The sequence below is a fragment of the Mastomys coucha genome, unplaced genomic scaffold (assembly GCF_008632895.1).
Source record: "Mastomys coucha isolate ucsf_1 unplaced genomic scaffold, UCSF_Mcou_1 pScaffold15, whole genome shotgun sequence".
In the NCBI taxonomy this organism is placed as follows: domain Eukaryota; kingdom Metazoa; phylum Chordata; class Mammalia; order Rodentia; family Muridae; genus Mastomys; species Mastomys coucha.
This window is the reverse complement of record NW_022196897.1, coordinates 37,658,832-37,673,532: the sequence shown is the minus strand read 5'-3', so window position 1 is coordinate 37,673,532 and position 14,701 is coordinate 37,658,832. Positions and strand designations below refer to the sequence as shown.

The following is a 14,701-nucleotide window of genomic DNA, read 5'->3' as shown; positions in this document are numbered from 1 at the left end:
TGTGTGTGTGTGTGTTTTAAAGAGTAGGTGAAAATACTTCAATTTAATATGGAAAATACTGTCTCCCTCATGTCTGATTTGTGAAACCTGTATGAGCCCAACATATCCTGGGCAGCTGATGTATAAGAGTATATGATGATATACTCTTCTGTATAAGAGGAAAATTTAGGTCATTCTATAAGCACAGCAAAATTTCCTTTCTGTGTTTTCATTTCTCTGATCAGATTTTATGATAACTTATAGACATATTTATAGTGTTTTCACCAGGCCTCTCTACACTTCACTTTCATCTTGTTTCTTGTAGATGGTGATGTTTAGAGGATGGGTAGAAACTGAATCTAAGGGAATGCTTCTCAAGGTTCTCCTTCAGAAAAAAGGCAGAAAGCATTCTGACTACAAATAAGATTCTGCTTCTACTTGGCTCCTGTGTTTCTTCCTTCTAACCTAAAACACTGTGATGGATAGTGAACATGAAGTTTACACTTAAAGCTGGAATTCACCTTTGATAGAATACTTACCCCAAGATTACCAAACCAATATGATAGAGCCTAGAGTAAACCCCAAACTTGCAAACTCTGAGTCTGCTGTTACTTTAACCATACCAACTAAAGATGTGTTGCTGCCCAGCAGCAACGTTAGGGAAGGCTTATACTGGAGTATGGAGCCAGGAAAAGTTAGGCTAGCCTTGATTAATCTTACCCACGTTGGAGGATCTCAAAAATTAGACAATGGGAGCTGTGATCACCCAGTCATCTTCCATTTAATGCCCTCTGTGTAACAAGCCAACAGATAGAAAAGGTGAGGTAAACCCCTCCCACAGGTTCGTCAGCATGCCAGCCCAATCAGTGACTTCTTTTTGTCTCTGTGGAGGTGGGACTTCTGATGTAACTGGAACCAGGAACGAGGCGTGGCAAATAGCAAGAGGTGGGCAGAGAGGTGTGCTTATGAGAGGCAGGCAGGGTCAAGCAGGAGGGTTACAAAGATGGATGAGAAAATTTTATTCTGCTCTGTGAATAGACTTCTCTACTTCTCCATCAAATCCACTGTTCTCACTAAGACATCTCACGTGACCTGAGTAAACAAAAGAGTTGTAAGGCTTGACTTAAATGAGCATACACAAAACATCTCAGGAAGCAACTACCTTGCCTTCCATCTGGAACAGCTAATCTCAATGGTCAATTTATGAGTTCTAGAATACCAGATGAAACAAGCCTCTGTCTATGTATGTGCGGGATTATCTAGACTAGGTTACTTGAGGTGGGGTGAACCACCTTACTATTTGCATTATTGTGTCGGGGCTGGAGTCCTAGGCTGAATGAGTAGGAGAATGTGAGAAAGTGAACTGTGCACAAGCATTCATTGATCTCTGATTCCTGACTGCATCTCTTCCTTGCCTGGATGAACTAGCCTCAAACTATGAGTCAAAATTACTTCTTCTTTCATTCAGTTGTTTCTGTCAGGTATTTCATTACAGTGAGACAAGTAACCCACCAATGATGATGAAAATTACTCAGTCTCTGTATCTAAACATTATAAATGATATTTTTAAAAGCATAACTCAAATTATTAAAAGGATTAGGATGATGGAAAAAATGTCTAAAAGAGTTTAACAAAAGAAAAAATTGACTTAACTCTGTGCCTTTAGCTATCTCACTGTGCAGTAACAATGTGCTAAGTTTATCCTTAGAGAAAATTCTAACAAGGGGTCTCCAGAGCCCAAAAGCTTTTCCTGTTGAGTCAGGTCAGTAGTGCCCTCTACTACCTTGCCTTCCATCTGGAACAGCCCCGTTGGTTTTGTCATCCCCAAAGGCACTATTCTGACACTTCTCATTAATTTTTACAGGATCTTGACCCATAAGAATAAATGATCTATGCTTCAATGTCTAAGTATGCACATAAAGAGAATAGTGCTTAACTTAAGTGCTAAATAGGTAATCTGGGGCCCAAGAAAAACAATGTATGTTCAAAGAATATACATTTCTTTGAAGCAATTATTAAGATTTCAAGCAAATACAGTGTACCCTCAGACACTGCAAATCTGTACAGGAGGAAGTTCACAAGAGTATTCCCTGCCACATATCCCTGCTGTTTTTTTATGCATGGTGTCCTCATTACACCCCATTTCATGTTAATGTCCTCTTTTGTTATAACTGGACCTGTCTTCAGGTAGGAGTGCAAAGAAGGTTACAGAAGTAAAATTGTCTCTCCAGTAAAATCATCAAATATTGAAAAACTTCAAAATTTAGTATATTATAAAGTTGGTCACATGACCAAAACTAAGTAAATGTTCATAAAGGAGAAATGAAACCAGGCTACAGTGATGTATAACTGCTCAATACCAAAACTTACAAAAGAAAATCTAAGGCTATCGGGCAATCACATTGTACTTCTAAATTATTAACTTTTTCATTCAAATGGATTATTTTTAACAGAATTTTGGCAAATAGGCAAAACAAAACTGACACTCTTTCAAAATCGTATCTTTGCTTAGAGCAGTCAAGTTAAAAGTGAAATAAGGAATGGTGAGATGGCTCAGCAGGAAAAATCTCACCAAGAGGTGACCAAGCCTAGTGACCTGTGTTCAATCCCTGACATCACATAATAGAAGGAGAAAATGGAGCTCCCCTCTGATCTCCACACATTGTATTATATACAACCATGCATGTTCCCGCACATACAACCATATACACAATACACAAATATAATAAAAAATTTTAAAGTTTGCACTTTGCCGAGTTGTTAATCTTAATGTTATCCCCCATCCATTGCAAAAAGAACTTCATTGAAAGCTGCAGAAACTTATGAGTTTCGAGGGCAACTTGATACTATGTCCATTAGAAAAAAAATAATAATTCTAGTTTCTACCTTAGGGCTCATGATCTACCATCATAGTTAGGGTTTCATTGCTGCGAAGAGACACCAAGACCAAGGTAATTTTTATAAAAGGCAACATTTAATTGGGGCTGGCTCATAGTTTCAGAGGTCCAGACAAAAAGCATGGTAGCATCCAGGTGCTGGAGAAGGAGCTGAGAGTTCTACATCTTGATTCAAAGATAGGCAAAAGGAGACTCTCTTCAGCAGGCAGCCAGGAAGAGACTCTTTTCCAGAGTGGGCAGAGCTTGAGTATAGGAGTTCTCTCTATACAGTGACGTTCTTCCTCTGACAAGACAAATCTCCAAAAGGCCACACCAACTAATAATGACACTTTCCATGAATCAAGCATACTCAAACCATCATATTCTACTCCATGGCCCCCACAGACTTATTCAAATACATGAGTCTATGGATAACTTACCTAGCCATAGTATAATGAAAAATACATTTAGTCTAACTTCAAAAGTCCCCATAGTGTTATCACAGTCTCAACGTTTCAAAGTCCAAAGTTCAAAGTCTCTTCTGAGATTCATGCAATTTCTTAACTGCAACTCCCTATAAAATTAATTAATTAGTTAGTTAGTTAGTTAGTTAGTTAGTTAGTTAGTTAGTTAAAAAACAGATTTTTGGGCCCTGCTAATTAAGGTCAAAGTCTACTATTGTCTAGATAGCTCTCTGGAGCTTAGCACAAAATGGAGGACTCCCTTTACCAGTGAGGCTTCTCTTTTGCTGACCTTGTCTGAGGAGTCTGAACCCCCCATATCTTCTACTTGAAGAATGTCATGGAGCTTTGGTGAGATTACAATTTCAACTTCTTTCTCCCTGTAAGAACCTGGCCAGCAAGCACCAGGAATTACTGGCATGCCTCTCCATATAAAAGAGACATCTGCTACCCTAAGCATTTACCCACCCTAGGAATCCTTACTCCCTTCCCAAAAACTAAATATTCCCTTTATTTTCCTCAAACAAAGCTGAGCTGCCTCTGTGAAGCTGATCCCAGTAGTGATTCCCATCATATTCATGGGCTGATGGAACCCTGTTTTTTGACTATTTCCTTGGTCCTTCTGGGCTGGTGGGAGAAGGAAGAACCACAAAGATCACATACTTCCAATATCACAGGGTATACATTACCATTCCAAAATATCACAGTGAGGAAATACTGGATCAAAGCAAGACCAAAACCCACCTGAGCAAACCCCAAACTGCATCTCCATGTCAGATATCCAACTCCTTTCAGCTTTGTTGACTGCAACACAATTCTTTCTCTTGGGCTGCTTCTACTCCCTGTTAACAAGCTTTCCTGGGCAAGTATTCCACAGCTCTGGCATCTCTAACATCTTGGTGTATCCAAGGCAACTTCAACTTCACAGCTTAATGTTCCAATGTCTGGGATCTACATATGATCTTCTTGGGCTCCTCCAAAGGGCTTGGGTCACTTCTCCAGCTCTGACTTCTATAGCAGTCTGGGCTTTGGTTAATTCTACTCTACTGTTGCTGCTATTCTCGGTGGTTATCCCTTAGTATTGGCATCTCCAATACACTTGGGGCCTTTGCTGCAACTGGGCTTCAAAAATAGCATCTTATAGGCTTCTTTCATGAGATGCTTCCAAGCCTCAACTTCTTTACAAAATCCCTCCAGTCCTGGGCCATCAACGGCAACTGAGGCTGCACTTTTACCAATAGTCTTTCTGGCCTTCCACAGTGTCAAGTCTCAGCTGCTCTCCATGGCCCCTTCATGCCCTCAAAACTACTACAACTTGGATGACTCCTACATATTACTCAGCTTCTTTGTGCTCTCAGAAAACACTTCCCAGGAGATTTCACTTCAGTTATGCTGGTCTCTTCTTAATCACTGCTAATTTCTTAGATCCAGTTAATCATCATCAACTGTCCCAGTAAACCCTTCTATTCCTGACTCTAAATCCAGAGCCACAGGGCCCAAGTTGCTGAGTACTGCTGCTTGCTTGGGCTGAAACATGTTCCCCTTGTTCTATTACATCATCACCAGATTTCTGTTTTCCAACTCCTTCACCGCCTAAGCTTGGATGTCCTGGAACTTTCTCTGTAGACTGACCTTGAACTCAGAGGTCTGCATGCCTCTGTTTCCTAAATGCTGGGATTAAAAGGCTTGTACCACCACACTTGGATCTAAGACTTTCTTTACCTTTTCAGAAAATATTTTTATAAGTTCAGGATTGTAGTTCATGACAGACATATTCAAATTGACAACTGAGAATATCCATCACAATCAATCCCTTGTAAATTTGACACATGATCATATTCTTATGTCCAAATGAAAGCAATCACCAGGTCATAATAATGCCTAACATGATATAAATATCCCTTATTCAACTGCAAATGCATAAACAAAGGTGTATCTTGGTGGGATCTTGCCCCAAGGTTACCACTCCCTTAAATCTATTTAATATCTTGAACACAGAAGTTAATTCCATTTCACTTCCTGGTGCCCCTTTACTCTTTGAACCATACATTTTGTAATTTTGTTTTTTATTTCTAAGCTTGCTATGCTTCATCAAAATGCTCCTCATAAGAGTGAACCACAGGAAAAAGTCTAAACTAAGCTTTTTTTGAGTCTTCTTTTGTCAGTGAAATTAATCTAAATTCCTTCACTTTAGCCTCAGGCAGAAGTACCCTCTTTTGACAATGGCAAAAAGTAGCTATACTCCTCACCAAAATATCACAAAACAGTCTCTAGGCCATATACTAATGTCCTTCTCTGAAACTTCTTGAGCCAGGCCCCCAAGAGTTCAAATTACACTCAGCACCAATGTCTTCCATGTTCTTACTAGGAAAATCCATTAAGACCCACATAAAGAATTCCAAAAATCCAAAGTCCCCAAATGCATATTTCTCCAAATAAAACATGGTCAGGCCTATCACAGCAATACCCCAGTTCCTGCTACCAAGTTCTGTCTTAGTTAGCGTTTCATTGCTATGAAGAGACACCATGACCAAGGCACCTTTTAAAGAAACAACATTTAATTGGAGCTGGCTTAGTTTCAGAGTTTCAGTCCATTATCATCATGGCAGGAGAGCATGCAGGATCTTTCTCTGAGGAGCTAAGGGCAGTTGATGATTGGTGGGGAGAGACAATTTTATTCTGGTTTATGGCCTCTGATAGGTTACTCATGTACCAGTGGATGGTCCTATACCCACACACATACTCTCAGTACTAATTAGATTCATAAAGTTAAAAGAAAAATGAATGAAGTTGGGAAAAGACTTGGTAAATTGATTCAGTTAGGAGTTGTAGGGGAAAGAGAAGGAAATAAGATTTGATCAGAACACATTGTGCACATACATAAAATTCTCAAAAATCAATAATATAGCTATAAACTATTATATGTTGAGTTCTGATTGAATGTTAAGTGTCTTGTCCATTGTTTACATAATAGTATTATTACAATCTGTGTTCAGATTCTATAAAGCAGAAAGCTTAGGTCCACATGACTGACTTGTTCAAGAACAATCATATAATCAGAAGGCACAGTCTATCATTTTCAGAATATTTTCTCAGAAATTCTATCTTTGAATGTCACTCAGAAAACAGCCTCATCCTTCCAAAAGAATAGCCATATGTGTGTGTGTGTGTGTGTGTGTGTGTGTGTGTGTGTGTGTGTGTATGTGTGTGTGTGTGTGCCACTGTATGCCCAGCAGGAGACAGCCAGCAGAAAATGAACTCAACAGCATCATTAGAGGTTCTTCCTCTCATAATATCATGTCCTGGCTTTCTTTTTCCTTCTTTTTCTTTTATTTTTTAATTTATATTATTTACATTTATATTTATATTTTTACTCTTCATGTTCTTTGGAGATATATATACATATATACACACACATATATATGTATATGTATATAATTCTATTGTTGTCACTTAGATACATATTTTTTAATGTGAGGCAAAAAGGGGTGAATCCAGATAGAATGGGTATGGGGCACTCGAAGGAGCAATGGGGAGGATGAATATAATCAAAAGGTATTAAATGAAAATTTTTTTCAATAAAAAGTAATCATTTTGATTGTTGAATTCTATCATTTATTAGAAAGCTCTGGTGATGACCTACTGCTTTTGCATAGATACACTCCCTCAGGATACACTTATTAAGAGCATACAGACTTTTTTATGGTATTTGTTATTTTATGGTATATGGTTATTAGGTATTATACCTTATAAGAAATCTAGAAGTTTGGAAGAAACTAATCAACAAAACCATAGGAGGCAGTGTCTCATACACCAATATGATATCAAAAACCTTGTAGGAAACAGAAAAAAGAGAGTGCTTTTATCTCCTAAAATATTATGTATGCCATCAACTTCTACATTTAACATGAAAGTAACAGACCCATAAGGATTAGGAAACGACAATGTTCATTACAGTCTATTGTGACATTAGTACCTTTAACTCTCTTGTAGGTAAAATTTACACAAGACAGCTTCCAAACCACAAAAATCATGTTGCTTTTTCAATCAACTATATTCCAACTCCCTTTTCAGTAAATATGCAAACACCAGATGAGAGTCATTTGGTGTGAGTTGACAGAATGTCAGAAGTCAAATAAAGAAGTAGGCAAGTGATGATGAGGACAAGATAGCCACAGAGCCACTAGTGAGTGAAAACAAAACATTGATGATGACCCTGTCAGCACTGACATGCCCAGCTGAAAGATGCTGAGGTCTAGGACCAGACTGACCAAAACATAGCTATAATTAGATCAGATCATTTTCTGATAGTTTTCTTCTGGTCTTCTAATGGAGAGGCTCCTGCCATTGAACATGTATTCAACAAGGTAAAAGTAGGGTCTAATGCAATTCAGGCTCAAGCAATAATTATCCAGTATGATTTGTTCAACTGCTGGATAATTATGTATCCCCATAACAGAGAACAGTGTGATATGTCAGAAAGAACATAGACAGAATGATTAATCCTGTTTATGAATCCTGGTTGTTATACTAAGTAAATTATTATTAATACTTAGTTGAGCTTAGTTTGTATATTTAAAATTATAAGAAAATTCTAGAGAGTTTTATGAAAATGGGGCACATGTCTAGGGACCCAAAATTGTGTAAATAAAACTGTATTATTCACTGGAATTATATGTGCAGAATTACAGTAACATTTTGGAAGATTCAAGCCCTTATAGGAAACAAAACTTGTTAAATAAACTTAACAAAGTCTCAGAAAAATCCTTCTCCATACAAAATCTGTTAACTGAGAATCTGGAGCTTAATGAGATCCGGGGGACCTTTATGTACATATGGAAAGTATAAGAAAACCCTTGAGCAATAAGGGTGGATTTCACATTTAGAAAGTACCAGGATGTTCTGAGAATCTCTTGAGATGACAATGACTGCTCTGAAATACCATCTTTCAGAGAGTGAAGATGATGCTTGCCATGTTGTAAAGATTCTTTGAGATAGGCCTATATAAAATAAAACCTACATAACTCTTACTCTCATGGGAGAAACTGTATTTTTGATGTCTTCATATTTGTTACCAATATTAGAGTGTTTTATACATAGTTTCAGTGAACTTATTCAATAAATGTATTAAAGAGTTTTATGATGTTAACAAATATATTTTATAACAACAACAAAGCCAAGCAGTGGTTGACTATCAGGAGCTTAGATAGAAACCAAAGGAAAGACCAAAAAGTTATTTGCCAAACAATATGTAATTATCATCATATAGGAAGCATATAAACTTTAAAAAAATTGACAGGATAAGCAAATACATAAAGACAGAAGGTTGACAAGTGAATGTCTGGGCTCAGTAGATAGGGGAAGGTGGAAAATAATTAGTGATTATAGAGTTTCCTTTATATGTGATGAAAAGAACTAGATATGAGGGTGTTGATTGAACATTGTGAATCTATAAAAAAAATTGACTATACTTTAAGGTGAACTGTGTAATATATATATATATATATACATATATATATATATATATATGTATATATATATATATATATATATATATGATATATCAACCAAAAAAGAATGCTGAAACAAAAAATCACTTGCAGATCGAAATGTACATGCTCATTTAGCTACAAAATGTTTCTTTGCTGTCTTATGAAATAAAATGGCAACAAAATACAATGGTGAAACTTAGACTACAAGATAAATTTGTCATAGGGAATAAATTATCCCTTGACCTTACCAGTCTTTTGTGGGCTTATGTCAGTACTAGAGGTACTGGGTACATTCCATTTCCAGTTACAATGCCTGTTTTCTCTTGGCAAATTCAAATTACAGAATGAACACCATTCAATTCTTCACATTTCCATGATTGAAGAAACAGGGAAAATTGAGGTTAGATATATGTAATTATTGGAATGAACAAAATTGTCTTAATAGGAAGATACTCTAAAGATCATCAGTGGCATTAACAAGGAAGTCATACCCGTGGCATTCTGGGGAAAGTAGGGCAGGCTTAGAAGAGAAACTGCTGACAGGGAACCAAGGACAGACGTCCTAGTGAGTTAATAAAAACATGGCATCAAAAGGCAAATAGTAAATAAATAAAAATAGCACAGACTATTCTGGAGCCTACAAACTACCTCACTCTTTCTGGATTGTGAGGAAGGATGGTAGCTGGGATAAGACGGGAAAGACAGATGGACGGTTTCATGCCTTACAGGTTTTACTTTTGAGGCTGTGGGCAGCCATGCAAAAATTCTGAGTAGGAGAATAATATGATTGCATCTCCCTTAAGACAGGCCATAGACTGAAGTGAGAAGGGTGAATTGGAGGAGAGGCAAGAGAGGAACAAATGGAGAGAGACAAGAGGGTCACAGGGAAGGATAGGAACTGATGCCATCCTATGTTGAAATAGTGGCTTGAATGCGATCAGAGCGGTCAAGATGAAGCAAAAAGAACGAGTAAAGGAAAATAGAACAGATAGGTTCTGAAGAATATTTAAATATGATGATCTTTCTAAGCAGTGAAGGAGCCTCTAAAGAGTTAAAACTACACAATTTCAATACAAGTTTGAAACAGGTTTCTTTATTAGATAGTAGTGGCATTCATTGACATAGATAATGAACTATCAAGCACACTTGAATGAGAAATAAGTTGACTTGTTTGAGGTTTCTGACACTGAACAGTGCTGTGTTCCTTTAACCTAAAAGTAACTTGAAATTGTGGGTTAAGTGTTCCTTTCCTCAGGCTAACATCCTTAAGGACACTCTTACAAACCTCCAGTCAGAGCTGGGAAGATAGCTCAGCTGGTAAACTGTTTGCCTTAAAAGCACACGGACCTAAATTCAATCCCCATATTCCCGTTTTAAAAACAAATAATAACAAAAAAAGTAGGCATGGTGTTACAGCTCTAGAGGGCCAGAGGCAGGCAAATCTTGGTGCTCTCTGAGAAGCAAGGCTAATTGGCAAACTACAGGCCTGTCTTTAAAAATGGTAGATAACACCTAAGGAGCAATACCTGTGGTTGTCCTCTGACCTCCACACAGCACACAGGTACACACATGCTTGTGCACAAGCGCACACACACACACACACACACACACACACACATATACACACATACACCAAGAATATGGGATCAGAGCAATAGTTTAATCTCTCTCTATAGTCTCATAAGTGATCTATAAACAAAGACTGGTTCAGCCTGCATTTTTAAGGCAGATTTGGACATAGAACTATGCTGATGCAGTCTAAAAATTTACAATAATCTGCAGTACTATTTATTGAGTATTTAGGTGTTATATGAATTTGGACAAGAGGTTAGGCATAAGCATCACAGAGGCAGAGAACAAGTGAAAATACAAAACAGAGACTATAAAGGAGATCCTGAGTCTTAGAGGCACCGCCCTCCATCTCCAGCCATGTAAGCTCTTCACCAACCTTGCTTGGGAAAGTTCTCAGAGCTACTTTCTTGAACCACTGGTGAGTTTTTAAAAATAGAGCTTTATCTCCTCACTGAAACTTCTAGTTTCATGGTTATGAAATGGAGAGCCGTCATCCTAGAATCATCAAGTACCTCATGTTACAAGATTATCAGTCCTGACTACACTACCACATTTCTGAAGCTTCTAAAAATGCCATGCTTAATTCCTACCTTGCAGAGATTCAAATAATCAAGAGAGGCCTTGACACTAGGTGTTGGCAGGAGCTGTGGCTGATTGAAATATAAAGCCTGAGTTCAAAACCACACCAACCTTCCAAAATAGAGCTTCTCAATTTTCTCTACTGCCTTCAAAACTGCCTTATGCAAGCTCATTATCCACAGGACTTCCTTCTATATTTACTTACCTAAGTTAGACTCCAGGAGTGCCTTATAGGTCCGACCCTCTTTCCCCATCTTCTCTGTCACTGTGACTGACAGCTGTTGAGGACCTCTTCTGGCCACTACTTTGCGAGGTCCCACTCATGCCTGTATGTGTTTGTATGTATGACTGGCTGTAAGGGCAAGAACACACTATGGAATTAAAGAGGAACAAAGGGCGTCAGTAGGGTGCAAAAGTCCCGTGTGACATGAGAGTAGAAAGGTGGATACCAGGGGGATGACACACAAGGAACTGAGAGGGGATGGAGAAATAGGGGAGAGGAATAATAAAGGCCCATTTATTTGAAAAGTGCCAAAATGAAATTTAATTATTTGTAAATTAATAGTTTTTTCCCAAAACAATAAAAAAAAGAGACTAAATATGATAAGATTGAATTCTTGGGCATTTTATATTGTTTTAGGATAAACTCATGCTAAAGTAAGAAGTCATAGGCACATTTCCAAGGTTTCTAGAAGCAATAAAAAATTTTGAAGCATCTGTAAAGGCAAAAATGGCCATCTACAGGTCCAGGCAAACAGAAGCAAGAAGTCAGCCTATGGCTCAGACTGAGCAGCAAGACGTGGGCAATAGCCTGGAGCTGACCTGTGTATGGCACCTGACACTAAATGAAGCCAATGATTATGATCAGATTTTAGATATGTGAAGTCTAACATATTCAGGTTCTCTCCTAGAGTTCTGAGTATCTCTTGAAACTCAACACGGTCCACACTGCATGTTGCTTACAAAGTGCCCAACGGTCACTTCTGGAAATGATTTTTTTTTTTAATGGTGAACGTTTTTATGCTTAGTATGCCAAAATGAGTAAAACTTGCTTTTAAAAGTTGTAGAATAGTAAATGAGAATACCCTTTGAAAACACAACGCTAAATGGAAGTGATTCCTGCCATTAACTGTAATATGATACTGCAGCTGCCCTACTGGATAGCCCATAGCCAGCCTGCCTGTCAGTTCAGCAAGCTTCATTAGAGGGCTAACAGATGGGCAACATATCAGAGCTGACATTTAGAAGATCTTGGGTTTGGCCTTTGGCTCTTTGCCTTCCATCCCAGAGTGTGGCCCTTAAATCCATTCCCCCCAAGAGACTACAGGAAATGCTTGTGTGGTCAAACTGGTTCCGCCATTGGTCTTATTCCAACCAAAGCTCATTAGTTTTACTTTTCCCTTTGGGTTTGTGGGTTACAGTTTTATTTGTTGCATAAGAGGAGGCACTAGCAGCTTGTATTTTCTTGAGCTTTGGCACAGAGTCAGCCATACATCTATTACAATACTTTTATTAAGATTAAGTGGTGGTTTGCTATATGTCCACAAAGGTGGTTGTCATTTTAAACATCTATTAATTATTCTAAGGATAATAACATGATACATATTCTCTGTCTTTCATTGAGATGTATTAAAAATGAATAGTACTTTAGCTTCAATATTAAAAATCTAGACATGTGCTGTTCAATAAAGTAGCCTTGGATGTACATGGCCTGTGAGCAGATGACTGCTCTAAATTATAATACACGGTGGGTATAAAATAGACCCCAGATTTCACAGTATGAAATATATTAAATACCTTGCTATTTTTAATGGATTGTATGTTTAGATGATAATGTCTCTATTATCCTGAATAATATAAAATATATGTTTAAAAATAATGCTTACTAAGTGACTTTCTTTCTAATGTGGTTGGCTGGAAAACTTAAAATTACTTGTGTAACTTACACTATATTTCCACTGTGGAACTTTGATCTAGATGCCCAGAGTCTTTCCAGGGAGTTCAATTTTGAATGACTCTAATTAGTCTTCTTAATTTCATTAATTGCAATTCCTCTTTCAAATGAAATCAGTTAATGATCAGCACTCATACTTCAGTGGTGACAACATGGGAAGTCCTTTAAATCCCTACACTAATGGTTTTGTGTCCTGACTACTGACAGCAGAAACCAAAGCAAAAATGTTCCAATGCTGCTGCAAGCCTCAAGTGAACCCCTCGGCCCTGAGCTCCACTTTGGGTAAGTGGACAGTAAGTGACACATAACTGTCCTACCTTGATGCACCTGTTAAGCAAATGACAGTACATTTTCTAGACAACAGCAAGAGTTTTGAAACTTGGATTTGTTCTTAGTATTCATGAAATATTCCCAAACTCAGCTTTCAGTGTGCATATAATGTGAAACAGGTATTATGACCATGTATGTGTACAGTGGAGATGTTTAAAATGAGTGACCACAACAACACTGATGCGTATTGACTGGTTACTTTTCATTGTCAACTTCACTAAATTTGAAATTCCCTAAGAAACACTTGTAGGTAAAACTGGGGGGTAATTCCAGAAAGATTTAACTGAGGAGGAAAACTCTGCCCTAAATGTGATCATGACCATTCTGTGCACTGGGGACCTGACTGAATAAAAAGAGAACAGGCAGACAGCAAGCTGTTTGTGGGCTGTCACATTGCTCTGCTTTCTGACATCAAGATGCCTCCTGTACCTCCTGCCATGCTTTCTGCACCATGGTATACTATACCCTGGAACTGCTAGCCAGGGCAAAGCCTTGATTCCTTCAGTTACTTCTTGTCTGGAATTTTGTTACAGCAAAAAGAAAAGGTAAGTAAGTATGCCCAACACATAAAAAAATATTCCATTAAGGAAACTACACTATATGATGAAAAATTAAACAAAGTACAAATGCAGGAAGGGTATGTGGAGAGAAGAAACCTTCATTCACTGTTGGCGCAAACTGGTACAGCCACTAGGGAAATCAGTGTGGAGGAGTCTCAAAAAAAGCCTAAAATAAATCTACCATATGGCCCAGACATACTTACTACTCCTTAGCATATGTCCAAAGAATTCAATATCCTAATCTATAGACACTCACTCAGTCATGCTCACTGCTGCTCTAGTCACAATAGCTGGGAAGTGGAAAGAACGTAAACGTCTTTCAATCGATGAATGGATAATAAAAAATGTGGTACATACACACCATAGAATACTATTCAGCTCTAAAGAAAAATAAAAGCTTCAAATGTGAGCTAAATGGATGGAGCTAGAAAAGATTATACTGAATGAGGTAACTTAGACCCAAAGAAACACTGCCTGTTCTCTCATATTTATGGATCCTAGCCTTAAATACTCAGGTGTGTGTATTACCTAGAATAATATCAGATACTAGGAAATTTAAAAGGGGCCATAGATGGGGGAGGTAGGAATTCTAAAGAAGGGACTTGCTGGTCAGACACAGGTGCTATGAGTGGGGAAATGGGAAAGATGGGGAGAGATTATCTGTGGAGTGGGAAGGGCAGAATAGAGGGAGAAAGATGGAGGTGGGATAATAGCATTAAGGATGTTTGAAAAAGCCACAAGGAAACACATTGATTTATGATTACTTAAAATTATAGATAGATGATAGATAGATGACAGATAGATAGATAGATAGATAGATAGATAGATAGATAGATAGATAGATAGATAGATAGATAGATAGATCAATGGATGATATATTGCTTGTTTGTTTTTCTTG

At 37.8% G+C, this 14,701-nt stretch overlaps 1 long non-coding RNA gene across 1 annotated transcript in view; it reads right to left on the bottom strand.

The window, feature by feature from the left end:
- Positions 1 to 915: 915 nt before the first annotated feature.
- The window catches only part of LOC116090155, a 61,674-nt gene continuing 47,888 nt past the window's right edge, over positions 916 to 14,701 (bottom strand). The window contains exon 3 of the long non-coding RNA XR_004118588.1: positions 916 to 1,071. This is a non-coding gene — a long non-coding RNA (uncharacterized LOC116090155). The remainder of the gene's footprint in view (positions 1,072 to 14,701) is intronic.